At 38.5% G+C, this 20,101-nt stretch overlaps 1 long non-coding RNA gene across 1 annotated transcript; it reads right to left on the bottom strand.

The window, feature by feature from the left end:
• Positions 1-18,775: 18,775 nt before the first annotated feature.
• LOC131369977 (uncharacterized) lies at positions 18,776-20,101 on the bottom strand. The gene is made up of 3 exons (XR_009207361.1): positions 19,908-20,101; positions 19,170-19,216; positions 18,776-18,821 (listed from the first exon to the last, which is right to left on the bottom strand). It is a non-coding gene; the product is annotated as an uncharacterized LOC131369977 (long non-coding RNA).

Below are 20,101 nucleotides of genomic sequence, written 5' to 3'. Positions count from 1 at the left end.
GTAATTACGACTAGCAATGTGAATCATCCACAGTGCATGGCTGCCGCCAGCTTTGGCTGCTCGGAGATGAGGTAGCTTTGAAGGCTGCTTTCTGAGGCAATTTATCGGGCCAGCCCACAGATTTGTGCAGGAATGGGGTATGAGGTGAACGTCTAGTCGGCAGACATTTGTCAGTGAAGTGCAGCTTGGCAAAAACCTTGACTGAGATTAGAGCTCAGTGGGTGTCAGGTGAAATATACACTACCCCAGAAAACGAGGGGGAGTCAAGGATTGTGTGAGTCTAATTCAACTTATGTGCAAATGTGAAAAGAAATAGATGATCTACTTTGGTTTAGGTAGATTTCTTTAGGGTTATTAAAGTGCCCTTTTTCTGTTTGTAATTAGTTTCTATAGTACTATAGTTCTATAGTACAGCAATTTTTTACCTACCTGCACTGCTGCTACAATCTCTCAAGAAATATTTAGATTTCGACTTTCTATAACTGCTGTCATACATTCCTAAATTAAACTAAAGTCTAGCAACACTCTGGAATTGAGATGTTTTTAGGACAGATATGGCAAAAGAGTTTTAGAGCAGATGGACTGACTGGTCGTCTCTGGCAAGACAGATGGGGAATGTCTGCTTCACAGCAAAGCATTTATTTCATTCCCAGTTCCAGTTGTAAATTAGCTTTGCTTGCTTTTCTCCCAGTTCACTTTTTACTCTGTCAGTCCTGCATCTGCCATGGGATCATGGGACTATTAATTTAAAAAAAAAATAAAAATACCCCAAAATATGTCACTCAACACACATCCCTACTCAGTATGTCTGTAGGCATTAATGCAGATACACTGAAATCCACTGCATCCACATAACATATTGTTTAAACAATATTGAACTTTCAGTGGGGCCACACATGGAGTTTGCCCTGTGACACAAATTTTCTTTGGTAGCATTTTAGGTGTGGGGTTCATAAGGCTTTCATGACAACTGGCATAAATCTCCATAGACATTATTATATTATTTATCCTGTCAGGTACAATATTAACTAAGCATTTAAAGTTTTTAACCAGCAAGTGTTAGGTCACTTCACTACTGTACTGAACCTCAATATTATTAGTGCATGGATGAAAGATTTGTCAGAGCTAAAAGGGGACACATCTGTCATATAAAATTATATAAAATTGTCCACACACTGCTTTAAGGTAAACATTTACGCATGCTTTTTTACAAGCATCTTGCAAGCTGTGGATTTTACAGCACCACTCAGACCATTCCTTGAGAAGTCCTTCTTTACTAGCCCAGTGTGTTACACTCAAAATAGAAATGTCACTGCTTGGACAAACACTAATTGCATGTCCAGAATAATCTCTCTATCTGTTTCTCCCTCACACGCATACAGCAGTGCTGCACGATGATAATCTCTCTGTCTACTGGGTTTGACCTTTAGTGCATTTCTCTTTTGATGGGATTATTTGTTCCATTAAGACAGGCGACCAGGCCTAGTAATAAGGTGTCTTTTCTTTCATTGTCCATATCTATAATTACTTTCTTTTAGACTATCCTCAGCCTCTGGGTTGTCAGCAGCTGAATGTTTTAGGCTAATCAGATAACTAAACTGAACAAAGATAACATGTAAATGTCAGAGTTTTTGATAATCTGAACTTTTTGTCTTGGTTGGCATCTGTCATTGTTTGGTTTACCATTTCATTTACCTCCATGGTAGTCAAATGCAACACTTTTTTTTTTGTCTTTTAATGCTAAGCTACAAGCATAATGGATGGATACATTTCTCAAATTGCAGCTCTACAAGCCAGAGTTTACTATATGAGTCACCAGTAACTGCCTATATTTAGGCTCTTGGTGAGATATGATATAGAGCCATAAACATTTCACTCCACAGGTACCCACACCCGTTTTCCATGTTTGCCTTATGATTCATATAGCTTGGCTTTGACTAATGTTTTTAAGCTCAAGTTTCAAGTTTACCAAGTTTCAAGTTTACTGTCATGTGCATAAATAGTCCTTCATTATATATATATATATATATATATATATATATATATATATATATATATATATATATATATATATATATATATATGTATATAATGAAACTCTTGTGCTCCTGTTGTACACTCCTACCCAGACACACAGAGAGCTGTAAACAATGTATGCATTCATAATGTATGCATATTTAATCATACCACACACAATAATTCTATTATACTTAGTCATTTTGTAACATTTTGTAAAAGGTATTACCTGCTCTACAAGTTTAAAATAAACTCTATGGCCGAAACTATGTGGACACCAGAACAACACACCCATAGGTGCCTCTTTCTAAAACTGAAGCACAGAATTGTATAGTAAGTAGCTTTACAATATAGTGTTTTTTTTTTTTTTACATAAAATAAGAATTTGTGACCTAAAGTTAGTTTCCTAACTAATGCTGCATTACAAAAAATCCAATTATTCCAGTGAATTATCCTTGTTTATGTAACTGTTTGCAGTTCCATATGAGTGCCTTTCCAACCACAGCTAGGGTGGCTTTATTATTATTTTGGAAGTAGAGATGAAAAGATGGGTAAATTGTGGCCATAAAAGGATACAAATTGTCAGCAACAATACTCAGATAGGCTGCTGCCTTCAAACAATCACAATAATTGGTTTTAAGGGGCCTATTGTGTACAAAGAAAACATTCCCTACACCATTACACCACCAGTAGCCTGGGGCAAGTTGGATCCATGGATCCATGCAATTGACAACAAATTCTGACCTGACCATCTGCATGTCACAGTAGAAATCAAGGCTTATTAGACTAGGCAACATTTTTCCAATCTTTGCTATCCAGATTCCATGAGCCTGTGCCCACTGTATCCTCTGTTCTTGGCTGACAGGAGTGAAACCCAGTGTGGTCTTCCGCTGGTGTAGCCCATCTGCCTCAAGGCTCTACTTTTCTGCTCACCACAGTTACCTATTTTCTCCCTAATTTGGTCACCTACCAATTCTCTCCCACCAGCCAGCTGTCTCCGATCATATGACAACTACCAACCAGTGAGGAAGAATCCTAACACATACTTCCTTCAAGACATGTGAAGCCAGCCAAATACATCTTCTTAAACTGCTGCTCTTGGAGGTCACGGTAAGACACTCACAGGAAATCACTATCCAGCTTCTTTTACCTGCATGAGCTCACAGACTCTCATGATTGGCAACTGTCACTGTGGCTGACAGGGGAGTAAGTAAGCCATCTTTCACACCAAATAAGTACAACCATTTTTGCTCTTTTGGCATCATCAGGATTCAAACTCACCACTGATTTTCTATTGCACCTTATGGGAGACCCCTAACAACAAGGCATCTGCCCACAGAACCTCCACACACTGGATGTTTTTTTATGGTTTTTGTACCATTCTGTGTAAATGCTACAGAATGCTGCATGTAAATCCCAGAAGATCAGCGGTTTCTGAAATACTCAAGTCCATCTGGCACTAATAACCAAGCCACAGTCATGTCATATTTGATGTAAACATTAACTAAAACTCTTGACCTGTACCTGCAAGATTTTTTTAAATATGGTAGAAATTTGCATAATGTGCCCCAACATAAGGATTAGTCAGCTTAAGGCACAAACATGGAATACTGAACATCTCTTATGATTATGATTCAGGATCCTGTTGAGTGACAGATGTAAAGCTCTAAGAAATTACTTAGAGTAAATGACATTTGAATTCTCTCTCGGTTTTAATTAATAGACACCCCTGATAAATATTTAAAAACCTCAGCAATGACCATGCCACCTGGAGATGCAGAGGTCCACACTGATCTCCTATTCACAGCACATTGCATCTTGCTAAGCTGTGCACATTAAAAGCAAGAGAAACCTTCACCAAATTGTAGCAGGGTATGAAATTGGCTTCACTTATTGCTGTTTATCTGTCTATATTACGTCTGAAATGATCAACATTGAGTCACACAGGAGATGAATTGAAGGGCCATAGGCCATTCATCTGAGCCCACAAAGCAAAGTGGCAGCTCAGGGAAATGGGCAGGGAACTCTTTCACAAGGGCAAATCTCCACATCATCAATGCCCTCTGTGAGTTTCTGCATCTCCATTGAAAGCTAATTAACTGATTAGCCTGATTTGAGAACGAAATGAGCTTGTCTGTCTGTGCTGGTGCTTCTGCCAACTGCCAACGCAGTTACGTGAATGGGAGAGTGGAGACTTTATATTGCTGGATAACTGCTGGGGATTATTGGACTCCTCTGTTCTCCTAAATGTATGTTATTTTCATAATGTATGCCCTGCTATATTTTAATTAGCATGGGAAGTGAAGCTTTAATGATGATCAGTGTAAGAATAAGTCATCATTTCAAGTGCTTTGGTGCATGGTTTGCTTTCTGTTAAAATTTCACAAATCCAAGACAAATGGCAAGTATGGGTGATTTTACCTCAGCCTGCAGTGTGCCTTTTACATGTCTTTCAGACTGTAACCATTGTGATGCTGGTCCATGCTTGCTCCTAATCTAGCTAAGAAATTAAACAATGTTTACTTTGGCTTAAAACACTAACTGGGTAATTTTCATTTTCTATTCATTAGGAATGGCAATTTCTTTAGCTGAGGCAAGGGAGAGGGGTTTGATTGAATTCTGAATTAAAAATGAATGGCTTTTTTTTTTAAAAAAAAAAAAAAGAAAAAGAAAAATACCCACCAAGAATGTAACGGTCCATTTATTCAGCTGATAAGGCTTTTTTATACCCATTTATAAGATATGGGACTTAAAAGTAGCAAGTCTTGCATTCAATATATACTGGCTAAATTAATACCATTATACATGCTGTTTCCATTATCTTTACCTTTAATCCTTGTCAGGGATATTTCTAATGCAGGTGCAGGCAGTGGATTTTTTGCATTTTAGAATGAGTTGTTTCTGTTATACATGTTATTTACCATTCTATTGTACGTGTTATTTACCCATCTTGTCTTTCATTATCCATCTTGTTGATTTAGTGATGAGCCTTTATCTTTCCAGCTACTGAATCAGATGGGCTATGGGTTTTTGCAGGAAAAAACATAGATCCACTAGTGATGTCTTACACTGTAATGGTATAGAGAACATTTGAAACTTATGTAATATCTTACATTTTCCAGGGTTTTTTTTCCTGGTGGTGCACTGCACCCACCACATCAATAGCAAGATTAAGATTAAAGTTCATGTGGCATCAGTGGTATCATTTATCATATGAACAGATCTGCAGAGAGGTTTGTCCCCAGAGAACACCATGACTTCATGACATTTGCGAAGCTCCTTCCAAAAATGACAGATGATCTCTCCATGTGTCAAGCATTAAGATGGATGTGACTCTTTGTCTCGCTGATGTGTCATCTCTGTTCTAACAGAGTCAGAGTAATTATGTGCCCAGGGGAATATGATTTATCAGGGATAGGGCTTTGCGATTTGGGGGCACAATTGCATTCTGCCTATGGAACCCATATTTCTGCATGTCAGGCTTTAAGAACCCTGAGTAAATATTTAAGAGTGGACTCACAGTTATGTGTAGCAAGTGATTAATGCTAAGCGAATGGCTCACTGTTCACTTGTGGGGTGGGTGGCAAGCTAATTATAGTGGGTGCATTCAGGCCAACCACAGCATTTAGGGAAGATCCTAAAAGCTTTTCTAGGAGACCTGTTCTATCTTCACGGCTCCCTGGCGACTAAACAAGATTTACAATGTTTTCTTAGCCCTACAGTTTGTTTTATTGGATGGCAAATTTTCTCACCTAGCTGATGTCAGAAAAAGTTAGATGCTATATATGGACCTGAATATCTAATCTAAGATGCCTGCTGCGTTGCTTCCACCCACAACATTGCAGCCTGCATGTGGTGAATCCAAAAGAGGGCTCCATGTTGCCATTTTAGGTTCAACCCAGTTCCATGGATGGTCCACTCATCATCCAGCCTGCAGATACCTGCAGACACCATCCTCAGCTCTGGCTCCAGGCTGAACACTGGTAACCACAAACATAACCATAAACATATTTTTTTGTACTTTTCTCATTTGTTTTTTTTGTTTTTTTATCTTTGTCTGAGCTCTTCCCTCAAATCTTTTGACCAAGTGTTACCCTGCTTCTAGCATTAAGCTTCCAGTGCTATTACCTTGATGTTTTCTGAAGTGAAACATCAAGGGGCTTGTACAACACAAGCCCCTCCACCACAACAAGTTCTCAGCCGATAAAGGGACAAAAAGGGATATTTGCATGAATTAGAATGCAGACAATGTGGGTAGATTTTGTTAGATTTCATATAAATGAGGTTGTAATAAAAGGTAAGAATGCTGATTCCACCTTTATACCTTTAGTCCTTCAAATAACCCTCTTAAACTCCAGAATGCATCAGCAGATTCAGCCTCATAACTTACTGTCGAAGCTCCATACATTTTCTATTAGTTTCACTGTAGTTAATCTTGGGTATGAGCAGGGACGTGTTCTTACCAATTGTAAGAAAATACTGAAATAGATTAAACTCTCAAAAGAAAGAAATTAAATTATCTCAAGAACTAGTTAAGCCTCTCAAAAAGGTAGTCATATGATTGGCTTGGAGGAGAGCACACCGGTCATGCTCATGAGAAAAATGTTGGAAGACATACAGCAAGCAGGATAATGCAAGGTGAGCCGGCAAACAAATCAGATGAATATCATGGACAGATGGCACATTAATGCCAAGCTGTGTATATGTCATTCTTTGACTAGCGAAATGGTTGTAACATCAAGCTATAAACAGTTTATGTACCTTTACATATTTGTGCATATTATCCCCTACTTTACACAGATATATGAAACTGCATTTGGGTTATTAGCCAAAGAGATGTCCAAAGTGACTAATAAATTGCATCAATTTATCAGGAGATACCTGCTACAAAGAGTGAATCAGAGAGTGGATCACGTGAAGATGCAGAGTCATAAGTATGGCTCAGTTATTAACGGTAAAATCATGGGTTGTTTAAGTGTTTTGTAAAATTATATCACAGTGTGTCTTGGGTAATTTCAGTGAATAAACCTGCTAATCAAAGAACCCAGCTTTTCACATCCATGTATTCAGAGAAGTCCTAGAACAGGAGGATAGATAGATAGATAGATAGATAGATAGATAGATAGATAGATAGATAGATAGATAGATAGATAGATAGATAGATAGATAGATAGATAGATAGATAGATAGATAGATAGATAGATAGATAGATAGATAGATAGATAGATAGATAGATAGGTGACTTGACATTGTATATAATGAATATAATACCTATTATTAAGATGAATACATAAATAATTATAAACTGCACCTATAATGAATAAGTTAAGAATTTGCAGGCATGAGAACATGTTGGAAAAAGGAGCCTTTGAACTTAAAGAAATCTTTCTGCTCTCTGAACGTCCCCCTAAGAAATCTCCAGGAAAGGTTCGATGCAAAGCCGATAGTATCAGACAGTGGCATTATTCTCTTGTAGCAGTGTGTCTTCAGTATTGGCAATTCATTTGACTGAAATGATTTGAATTAGCACTGCTGACACACGGTTAGTGGACTATTAATGAGAAAGGATCCGGTACCCTGGGGAGGCATTTGGACTTTTAAGATTGAATGATGGATACTTAGTTATTATTAATCTTGTTTAAGTAATAAGAATTTGCAAAGGGCAAAATGGAGAAATTAGGAGAAAATGTGTGGTCTGTGACCTTTTAAAAGCAGGCATAAAATGGTGAAAATGACATGATGAAGCATGTCTTGCTGCCGTGCATCACCAATCATACACCTGCATGTGTGTTCCGATTGCATTATTCATCAAAAAAAAAAAAACAGGGCCAAAGTAATGAATAAATAAAGCCAGCTATGTGATGTTAAGAGTCTTGACAGCTTTGTGAAGACAAGTTAGAATCTTATCAGTAGTTGTCGCTGTATATCCACAGCATGGCGTTATCTGTGACAGAGTAACATCTTACACACGTACAGTACGGCACTGTGACACACACAAGCATGCAGAGGAGCATGACAAAGGAGCAGGTTCAACCTTTTATTTTTGCCTCAATCACTATTCATCCACACCATCCATGGTGGGTTTTTTTTTTTGCTTTGTGTCACACAGGCTCACACTCACACTATACAGATAGCCTTGACTGCCTCAGTGATGTACAGTATTCATCAACATTGACTGAATACACAGCTCACGCTTTCTTTCTCACACACACACACACACACAAACAGAGTCTTTCCTCTCGAGGCACCATACCATAGAGGAACAGTGGATAACTCACCAGGCATGAGTGTAAACATAGTAATACAAAGAAAATTCTATGCTATGTCTCAAAGCACTGCTCATGGTTCTGAATTCAGATGAGCACCGCTATGAAAAACAACTTCACCAAGCATCCTCGTTACAGACTTACTGGTTAACATCAGCATAAAAATCCATTATCACAGTCAAAAATTAAATTCTTTAAAATAGGACAGCATTAGTGCTCAAATCAAATCATTTTCACACCCACTATTCTTATGTATTATTTCATTTTAGTATTTTATTTATTCATGACTATTCAATTAAGCAATCATTTTGAGGCAGCTTTATGTAGTATTTTAAATATGCTAACATTAGGCTAGCTAGCAGCTTCTGCCTTGCTAATTGGGATTAGTGTGATTTCATTTGTTAGGTGACCATACAATCAGGTTCATATAAAGTCTTAAAGACACAGGAACAAAAACAGCCTGTTATGTTCTGAGAAAAGCCAAACGGTTCCTCTCTTTCAAAGAAATATATTAATAATTATATGATTTTGCTATTCATTTCTGTTAACAAATTAAATTTGATTAAATGCAAGTTACATTCGAATTTGTTTTGATTTTACTAAAAAATTACCTATCTGAAGTACACACTGAGGCTGAAGCTAAATGCCGACAGAGGAGAGGCAGACTGTGTCCTGCAATAGGTTAGTATCCTCATCAAGGGTGTCCCCTACCTCCAGGGATAGACTCCAGATTCCCAGCACCCTGTGTAGGATATGCGCTACATAATACGGTTGGATAGATTTGTATTGCTGTATTATACGTGAAAAATCCAGTAGCAGATACTGTTGTCATCTGATCTGCCATGTGTCAAAACAGGACTATGTCTGCAAGAATCACTTTTTCCCCCTCTGTGGAGGCCAGTGAGATGGCAGGCGGGGTAAATTGAATTGATGTGCGTTGGTTAAGAACGTGCTGCAGGCAAGAGAGAGACGGGATGGTAAGGTCATCCTCTGTATCTTAAATCGCATAACTAGCTCCTGGGTGCTAGTGGTTCAGCCACCCATAATAGCTCATTATTCATGGGTCACTCCATCAGCAGGCCTCGCATGTATGATAAATTGCTTTTGCAATTCATTTCAAGTCATTATTTTTCACAGAGACAAAGAAAAACAGTGACGTTAAGGCTATGTAATCAGTAGACAGTTCTATAAATTTAAATGCATTCAGCGCTCCAGATCTTAACCTCATCCACTGGCCTTTTCACTGTGTCAGAGCATTTGGCACTGAAATGAGTCTTGTAATTTTATAAGATCCCAGGCCTGTTAAAAGAATTTCTGTCTGTCAGCAGTGTCAGAATTCTGACCTCGCTCTCATGCCTGTATATTCTGAGCCATTATTGATCAAAAGAGGATTTCAGGCCCAAAAGTAACTGTGGGCAGGCAGAAGATCAAAGCGGGGAGAGAAATTTTGCCGAAAAGTTTGTAGGGCAAAAATTCAGAGTTCACCCAAGATGACAACCTTGATAACACCAGATCTGACCATCGAGAGCATCAGATTTTAGAAGGATCATTTCTGCCTGAATAAATATTTACCTAACAGAGGAAAAGAATATTAAAATTCTGATCTTTTGCATTTTCTTTGTGCTGTCTCTTTTAGTTTTGTGATGAGAGTGTATCGCTTTATCAGCTCGGTGTGATTGTTTAGAGGAGGAGAAAAGACTCGGTTAAATTAGTGTTTAATCTTTAAAAGAAATAATGGTCCCAAGGACGTTCCTTTCTGAAGAAGTGATTTCATCAGTATGCAATCTCTTTAACAAGAAAGCTCTCTCCTAATAAACATGATGATCACATCAGATGCACAAGCTATTTAAAAAGGGAAATAAAAACCTGGTAAGCTCATTATGAGGAGATCAGTTTTACATCTTTTGCTGAGGTTGTTTTTGTTGTTTCTCTTTTAAGTATCGCCTATTTTATTTTTCATGAAGTTTCAAGAAAACACACTCTTTGACTTTCGGTGAAATTCAATAACATTGTGTTGTATGCATAAAATGTCATGCTACTATAGAGATACATTTGTACAGTGGGGTCTAAAAGTCTGAGAGCACTAGTTAAAATTATTCTGTTATGCATTCTTTTCTACTCTGCAATCATTTTCAATACAAATTATATTGATGACAACGATTTGGTGCATCCCCTTTTTGCTTTAATGACACTATGCACTGAAGCTGGCAAGTTCAGGGTGGTGGGAGCACAAGTGGTTCTGGCTCTTTTGAGCCCTTGAGCAGGGCCCTCAATCCCCCTTGTTCCGGGGGCACTGCATCATGGCTGACCCTGTGCTCTGACCCCAAACCTCCAAGGATGGGATATGTGAAGAAAAATTTTTCCTGTTCAGTTCTGTATATGTGACAAATAAAGGCTACTTAACTTAAATTTTACAAAATATCAACATCTATTTTAGAGCAAATTTATCAGCATTTCATTTGAACTCATGCTTCAATAAAAGAGATTAGAAATGAGGAAAATCTGATCACACATTTGCTTACATTTAAATAGGAACCTCGAAATATTACAGAATCTTATATAATGAATCATGCAAATTATTGAGCACTTCTTTATTTCACAATTCTGATTTTAAGTGGAAAAAAATCCTAGATTTTCATTGTGAGCTCAGATTTTCAGTGGTACCTCACTTTGTATATACAATACTAATCCTCTACTTAAGTGTATTCAATGCTTTTTAGGCTACAAATCAACTGCACTAACTGACAATCTGCCAGTTCTTAAAATGCACCCACTTGGACAAGCTGGCGAAAAACCTCTGATTCTGAAACTGAGAACATGCTGCACAGTGCAAAATATCATAATGACAGATAGAGGCTGCATTGTCTACCGCAGCTTCTGGGAGGTTTTTCTACAGTGTTCAAGTCCAGCCTCAATAGCATCAAAATAGGAGTAAGCATTGGCATCGTTGAGGTGGCTTGCAGCAGAGAGCTGACACCAGTATAACGTAGAAGCTACAGCTGTGGCAGAATTCAATATGCAATAAAGTGACAGGATTTTATTTCAATTTTACAGGAAAACCAAATTAACAGCTGATGACTGTAGAATTGGCTGGCAGTCTTTCAAAATCTATCCCAGTGTTTGCCTCATGTTTTTTTTCCGGCATGGTCAACGTCCCCACATCAGTGAATACTGAACGTAGAGGTCAACTAATTCGTGCAAACCCTAGTTGAGGGTCCATCCTCTAATACAGACCCATTCTGTGGCACCAAATGTAATCTTAATACACAGACACCTGTCTACCTTACTTTAAGTAAATATGTACTAAACTAGCATAAACTACTGAACTTTTTCTTTCAAATATGCATGCATGGTTTGAGAGGAAAGCCTTCGGTATTATCAATATATTTGTCGTGATATGGCATAAAATATTAAAAGAGATGCTGACCACGTTCATAGCATATAAAATATTAACCAGGACCTCCTGGACCCTCAGTTTGATGGGAAGAGTGAAATTGTGAAAATCAGATATATGCTGGAGGTGCGATGGTTCTTAGGGCACTCTTCTTCACATGTTTTATGAATGCCCAGAAATCACGACTTTATGATTTGTGGAATCTTGTGGAGTTTTTATATACTGTGAATATTGGGCTGGTACTGGATTGTGCTTTTTGAAATCTACCGATTATAATTATTGCTCAGAATAGATAATATTACCAAAAAAAATGCTTCCTATAAATAGCTTCTAATCAATTAAATAGACTGAGGGCATTTTTAAAGGAATGTGGTCTATTTGATATGTTGATAACAGTGCTTCAAGAGCGTGGCTGGATATGACACCAGGTTCTCCGGATAAGTATGTTAGAAGATAACACTATTGTGCTGGTTAACAGGTGATTTAAGTGCATAATCTCAATAACAGCATGTTGTTTGAGTATCTAAATGTTTAATGTGCAGACCCTGGAGCTGTGAAGCAGCAACACTTCCCGCTGTTCTGCCATGCTGCCCTGATGAAAAATAGAGCAAAAACAGAATTGAAGTGAAAATGCTGGAAAATATAGAGAGGAATCTGCTGTAGAAACATAAATAAAAAAACAACTCATGCTTTAACTATAGTGACACACATGTCAGAGGCTTTCCTGGTTTTTACGTGTTTCACAACCTTAATGTTAATGCCATCTGTGTTCACCTTACACACTCGTACAATATCCTCTGGATACAGATCAGGTGAGAATTCAACAAAGAGTGAATGAAAAATGAGGATGAAAGGTCTACATCTGTGTGATAAATAGTTATATCTTACTCTTCTCAGACATTTCTTTTGGCACCATGGTCTCAGCTGTGGAGCCAAAGCAGTCATTCTGGATGAAAAACTGTCCCGACTCAGCTCTCAGACTTTATTGCAACTCTTGGTAAGTGCTTGTACATCTTTTTCTCTTAAGGCATATTACCCAGAGGCAAAATGAGTGCATGGGGGATAACAAAATGCAACCGGCTGAACAAAAAAGACCAATCTGCATATCAGTGGTGTCCCGTGATTGACAGTGTAAATGAGTCTGAAAGTGAAAAGTAAGCATTAAGAGCATGCATGGTGATAGAGTTCAATTTAGATGAGGAATAAGCAAGCTATTAAGTACTGAATATATATTCGAACCGGAACTTCTTTTCATCAGGCACAGACAGGGTTTTGGATACACTTTCAGGCTTTTACTGAGAAACAGCAAAGTAGACAAATCCAAGTCGCAATTCAGAATTGAAGTCATGATACTGGCAATGTATTTATCTCATTTAATTTAAATAGATTTTGTATTGCATTTTATGTTTAAGGTTTTTTTTTTTCTGGGAGCACGGCCAGTTTATAACAGAGTACCTGGCACACAGTCACACCAAGGGTCAATTAAAAGTAGTTGATTCAGATCCCAAGTGGTGCAACAGAAAAGCATTCTAGATCCAAGGAAGCAAATTTGGCCATGCTCTCTGGGAGGGAGCGATGGTGTACTCTCTTTTTACTACAAATCACAGCAACACTAGCCAATCTTTGGAGTCTGTGAGTTCATGTATGTGGAAAAGAACAGAAAGCAATTTCCTTGTGACACAACATGAGCAGCAGTTTGATAAGATGCAGATGGCTGACTTCAGGTATCTCAGAAGAAGCACATATTAGCCTTCACCTTCCCTGGGGTGGCGTGAAAGTCTGCAATGACAGTAACACTCTAGGTCTCAGGGTTGAACACTGAGTTTATAACCCTGCATAATTTGCAAGTCATTTTTTAGATTTTAAATTATATTCCTACCTTTTCTAGCTGTTGTGTATTTTTGATAATGAATTCCGCCTGTTGGGATTTGGAACCTCAGCACCATCATTTATGGGCTGGACAGAAAGTCCACAGATACAACACACAATTTCATGTATGTAGAACAAAATTTGGTGGTCTTAAATTTGACAAGATGCTGCCCTAAGCTCCTGGATGTCTCATCAATTATAAGAAATCCTACAGAACAGCTTAAAGCCATGTCATCTTTCTGGGGATTTCCAGCGTGGGTGGCGTGCACTTGTCGTCTGCCAAAACTTTGCTTTGAGTATTGTGTATATGGGCCTCCCTGCTCTATAATAAAGTATATTTTTTTACAGCCTGTCCTCTGACACTCGCACTGACAAATGAGGAGCCTCCTGTCTCAACAGAAGTCCAGAAGGATGGCAGTTGCAGCACCCACTAATGATCACACTCATCCATGGCTGGCATCTGCTGTCTAGTTCTTTATTAGGGAATCATCATCATGAGCTACAACCAAGAAAGAAAAGCCAACCACTTATGTCAAAGGCTCTGGTACACTATCCTAGCTATATGTGGTTGGGTTTCCAGCTTTTCTTTCTAGAATAAGCTTCAAATAGGTTAGTTCAGCTCAGTGGAATTGGTATGTTCAACCCGATAAGGTTTAGCCCAACTGTTCTTGAGTCCATGCACACTGTGTTTTATCAGCTTAATAGTAAAAACATTCCTTCTTTCTTCTTGTCTGCCTAATCACTACAGAAAGAAAGCAATTTGTTCCAGGTTAAAAGCTAATTGCCCGGCACATATTCCCTCTTTCATTTTGCCATTGAATTTTTAGTATTTGTATACAAGGTCTAAGATGCAGTGAACTCAAATAATGAATCATGTAATAACACACCCTAAAACATAATCTCATTAAATGAAACAAAGCTTCTTTTTTCCCCCTCACAGCAATGTATTGGTTTATCTCACTTAGTATCGATATTGGTTAAATTAAGCATAAAATACTGAGACTTTCTGAACCCCTGTAAAAAAAAAAATACAGAATTGCTCCTTCTCTCTCATATTTTCTCTTCGTGATCGGTGTGTTTTTGGAGAGGTGGGGCTGCTGCACTGGGAATCAGGTGGCGTATGATGGGCCATGTGCACAGTGCCTGCCCCATGGCGACCCCATCCCTAAGAAGTGTCTACGGATCAGCGAAGTGTCTCCTGGCTGTCTCATGCCCCATCAGTTCCAATGACAGGAGACAGAGGTTGAGAGGAACTGCCTGGCATGAGGGTTCAGCTCAGGGTCAATATATCTGCACTGGTGCCACTTTACCTGACCTGAACGCCGAGGTCACATCCACCCAAGGACATTACTTTTGTATAAGATGAAGAGTTTTTCAAAAATGTATATTTATTCATTCGTTCATCTTGAGTAGGGGTATAAATCTGAGGCACAAACGCCAACAATTCTGTACTACTCAATTTGCTACAACACAAGATGATTTAATTTAGAAGCTTCTGAACAATATGTGACTAATTTGTTCAGAATCAGTTAATGGTGTGCCTAACATTAATTTGCTATTATTTTAAAAGTAGTTACAACCATACGACTTTGCTAGCCTGGGAAATTATTTTCACATCTGTTTAGAAATATAATAAAAATATAAACAATTGTAGTTTGACTTTTTTCAATGTCTTTTTGTCATTGCTACATTGATCCAAATTATTGGATCATTACACCCAAAATCTACTTTATCCTAGTTATGGAAATGCTGAAACTTTAGGCCATCTCGAGAACACTGGGTGCAAGGCTGGGTTACACCTTTTATGGGATTCAAGAACATTGCATGGCAAATAGAGGAAGCATTTATACCAATAAAGCAAATGAAGCATACGTGATGCAAGGAACCTTGTGTGAAACAGTTCATACAGAATAGGCCTCTAAATGCCCATGCACACACACACACACACACACACACACACACCTACCATCAAAATTATTCCCATGCAGGCTACCAAGTGGCTTAACAGAAAAAAACATCAGACTGGCATCATAAGGATTTGAACTTTTGACCTCTTAATGATGCCACTGCTAGCCACTGGGAGTTCAATAAAGCATAAACGGCCATTCACTGTCAGTTGGAGCAACACTAAGAAAACCATGAACCTCTATATGTGGAGGAGGGTAGATATTGCACACTAGTCACTCCAAGGCTACTGCACAGCCCTGTGATGCAGCATGAACAGCAGTTCAGTAGATGCACTGGCTGGCTAGAAAGCTAATTGTGAGAAAATGAGGATAAGACTAAAAATATGTGAATACCGTTATGAATATATTTTCTTTTATATTGCTAATTGAAGAGACATACACATGTATATAGCACCTGTATTGTTTTAAAATCAAGAGACATAGCCTGAATGAATGGGTCATCCATTGTTAATTGAAGAAAGAACAGGAGCATTGCTTAATAAGCTAAAGTAGATATGTCCTGTGACAGTTGTTGTTTGTTTTAAAGCTTACGGCTGTGAAGAGGCATTCCACTACAAGAGTGCAAGTGTCAGTGCCTGCCAGTGATGTTGGTGAAGACTCCCTTGCTCACCCAGAGCTGTGGAAAACAGGTGTCAATCCACCCACAGCGTCTGGCTTAATCCTGCAAGCCATGCAGCGACAAGGCAATGGGCTCTTTTCGTTGCCATAGAAATTCAAGCTAATAGACCGTATGCAATGGAGACTAACAGTGCTGAAAAGCCCTCTTTCAGCTGGTGAAACTATTTTTATCAGCAGACATAATGTGCACCTCAGCTGCCATGTAGTGCTGTCCAAATCTTTGTTGCTATGATTTGTTTTGGCTAGAAATGAAGCAGAGGATTCTTGGCCATTGTGTCATCTCCTAGAATTTTGATAGTAAGATCATAAAAATGTGTTTTCATTTGCAGCACACTCATCATTGATCTCAGATGATATTTTGCTTGCTTGCTGATGTTTACACTCCTCAAATACATGACAATCTGACCCCTAGAGGGCAACAGCCAGCATAGTGAGCAATTGCAGTGACCAGATGAAACGGAGCAGTGGGAATTCATATCTGTACATGAGACCAGATTACAGAGGTCATTTGTACACCAATGCTTGCTTGCTCACAGGCTTGCAGTGGTCCAATTCATCTTCAGCTCTCAAGGACAGTGTGTAGTATAGTGTGAAGGCTCACACACGGGAGAAATGTTTTGTGCTGTGCCTGCTCTGTGTGTGGGTTCATTTTTGTACCACCTACTATTACTGTGCTATTTGCGGTCAGCATGTGGGCAGATAGTGAACACGTATCAAGAAAGTCAAGGTTTTCCAAGCAATACACAAGGTTTTAAATGGGTCTCAGCAAACACATACCCAATGTTAGCACTGGGGAACCATTTCATAATGTTCTGAGAAGCTTATATATTGGTTATCAAAAACAACACTTCATTTTGTAGAACTTTCTTTGAGGAGACTCTGAAAGAACATTCCAGGAAAACTCCTGGGAATTGCAAATTTCTAAAATTATCCACTGGCATTAAAGTTCCTTGTCAGCTATGATATAACCATATGAGAAAAGTGTGTTTTAAAGTTTCCAGAATGTTTCTTGACTTTGTTAAATGAAACTGAATGTTCCCAGAACATTGCTCCCCCTACCCACAACCAAAAATAAATAAACAAATAAATAAGTAGAAACAAAGGAGAAACAAATTCTAAATTTAGGTAAAGTTCTGGGATTGTTTGGCCTGTGGTGTTTGTATCACCTAATCCCCTGTGTCAGATCCAGATGTTCTCCAGCTAGGTCTCCTGAAATGGGCCAAGTGCAGATGCATTTCTGTGTTGTTGTTTTTCTTCATTTGAAATGCTTATAGTGTAATGAGCAACTGCATTTTAAATTAAATATTTGATAGTGATGCCATGCCATGTGTGTTTTCATGTGGTCCCATCCCAGCAAAGCTGTTTTTAGGTCAAATGGAGACCTAAAAATATGAAGCTCTTAATGAGGCATGATGGCTTACGAGATTGTTTGAAATTGCCCTACTTCTGATAAACAGCATGCCCAAATGCCAAGGTGGAAAAATAAGCATGTCCGTGGTGAGAGCTTTCATCCATGTTAAAGAGCCGGCTTTCTCGTGGGACAGTGAAAAGGAGAACTTGCCCCAGAGGCAAAGCTCTCTGTCCTTGCCATCACCCATCCAGCATCCAGCAAAGAACGCAAAGGCACCCAACATCACAGACTACCCAATGCCCTAGTGTCTCTGCTGTGATCAGCAAGGGTGAAAGCTATGGGCTAGAAGCGTCCTCTCAACTGAATCACTGCTCCAAGCATTGCTTCGCAAAGCAGTCAATCCACTGCTGAATGATGGCACAGGGTGGCATCTCCTTGGCTGAGCGCCCGATGCGGGGATTTGATATGCAAGCCTGCTGATGAATCATAACTGATGGAACATCTCACCTTGTATGATTTATTTAGATGCCATGACGCATATTTTAGAGGTTAATTCCTCTAGGTCTCAGCAGAGAACCAGCACAGTTTCAGAGTGTAGTTCTGAGAGTGAAAAGAGTGCAGTCTGCTGTACAGGTTCCACAGCTACTGATCTAAATGAACACACATACCTGTGATTAAAGACTACATTACCCATGGGTGATATGTCATTCACAGAGAAGCCTCTCTCACTGAGTTAAACCATCTAGCCAGTGGCTATGTTATATTTGACAGAGAAGGATATCAGGCCCATCACTAATGAGAGGGCACTGGAGTGCTATTTCCCCAGTCTGGACACACACGCCTGGGACTGACTTAGTGGAAAATCATTAGGCAAATCCAATGTAATTAAAATTACAGCCAAACAACTTAAATGCACATGTATCTGGGTGGGTAATGTCCAGCATTAGGCCTGCAAATTAGCAGTAGTTATTCTTAAGAGCTGGTAAGTGTTTCGTTTTATGTCCATTATGTGGCTGGTGAAAAGCACTGGGAATTCCTTTACGCTCAGTCTGGAAGCTCTTGCGCTCAGTGTTTTACTTGTGTACCCTGGCACATAATTAGTGGCAACTGTTTAAAACAGCAGGGGTGTTAGTGTCATCTTGCTGTAAAAGTGTTTAGAAATCACTTTGGGCTCTCTGTACTAATGGATTCTGAAGCATGACGTCATTGCCTCAGCTTCACTCAGTGTGGTATTATGTTACACAACTCAACAAACCTGTGGAGTAACCCCAAAAAAAAGGAAAGAAAAAACTCACCATGCTGCTACAAGCCTGAAGTGTTGAGTACTCAAATGGGCTTTGCTGTGAATAGATAAAAGCAATTATGAGCTGCAAACTCTGAATCGGAAAATTCTGACACTAGTAGACAGCGATGCACTGCACGGATGCCATTTAAAGACAATTTCTGCCTGCAAGAATTTTTTTTTTTTTTTTTTGCAGGAAAACATTTGATTTTCTGGGAAAAGATGTATTAAAGTCATTCTCATAGCTGGGTCGAAAAGCTGTCCCAAGGTTGTGATGCACAAGCAATTACATGTTTAACAGCAGATGAGTTACCACTACAAGTTAGTCATGAGTGAAAGAGACGACTCCATGTGTGTTTACATAAGATTGGCAATCATGAAAATTATATTTTTTAAATAAAATTACCTTTTGGTAACAAATGTTGAATTTCCCTGTGTTTGGAGACCTTCCTTCTGTTTGATAGATAGATAGATAGATAGATAGATAGATAGATAGATAGATAGATAGATAGATAGATAGATAGATAGATTTTTATGCAATATTTAATTACACTTATTACGGTAAAATTTTCACTCCCTGAAAACAAGAAAAATTCAAAGCACTAAAGCTGTAATGCACAACATGGTTAGAAACAACTTCTTTAAATACACTTCCACACTGCACATTACTGGACAGTCATATTCACATCAGACCACACATGTTCAATAGGTTTCACATTTAATGAGAGCACTGGCATTTTCAAAACAGAAGGTGTGTGATTATGGAGAAGTAGCAGGGCAGTTTCCTTTGAGTTTTCCCCTTTGCCATTTTCTTTGCTAATATTCAGCACTTTCCTTGCTAAACACTACCGCATACTAACAGCAAAACCAACAATTTTTAACCATACATATATATATATATATATATATATATATATATATATATATATATATATATATATATATATATATATATATATATATATATATGTGTGTGTGTGTGTGTGTGTCTGTGTGTGTGTGTGTACATACATGCATAAATATATATATATATTTATGCATGTATGTACACACACACACACAGACACATATACCGGTATATATAGAGTGCAAATGCCATTTATGAATATTTAATAAGAATCACTTAAGAATTAATAATACCTACTGTTGAGGTTGAGAATCACTTGCCTTAGATTTCTAGCATGTTGCTTCTTCACAAATGTCCACAAGAACCCTCCACTGTTAGTGCTGTCAAGGAGGTACACATAGAGTTTGAATGTCTTTTTATGGAAGAAGCTCTTGCTCTTGATCTGTGTTCAAGTATGCTTACTCAATCAGTTCTCCTACCCAGTGGGCTAA

This window comes from Hemibagrus wyckioides, linkage group LG19 (genome assembly GCF_019097595.1).
Source record: "Hemibagrus wyckioides isolate EC202008001 linkage group LG19, SWU_Hwy_1.0, whole genome shotgun sequence".
Taxonomy (NCBI): Eukaryota; Metazoa; Chordata; class Actinopteri; order Siluriformes; family Bagridae; genus Hemibagrus; species Hemibagrus wyckioides.
Note: the sequence above shows the minus strand (reverse complement) of the source record. Positions and strands in the feature narration are given on the sequence as shown.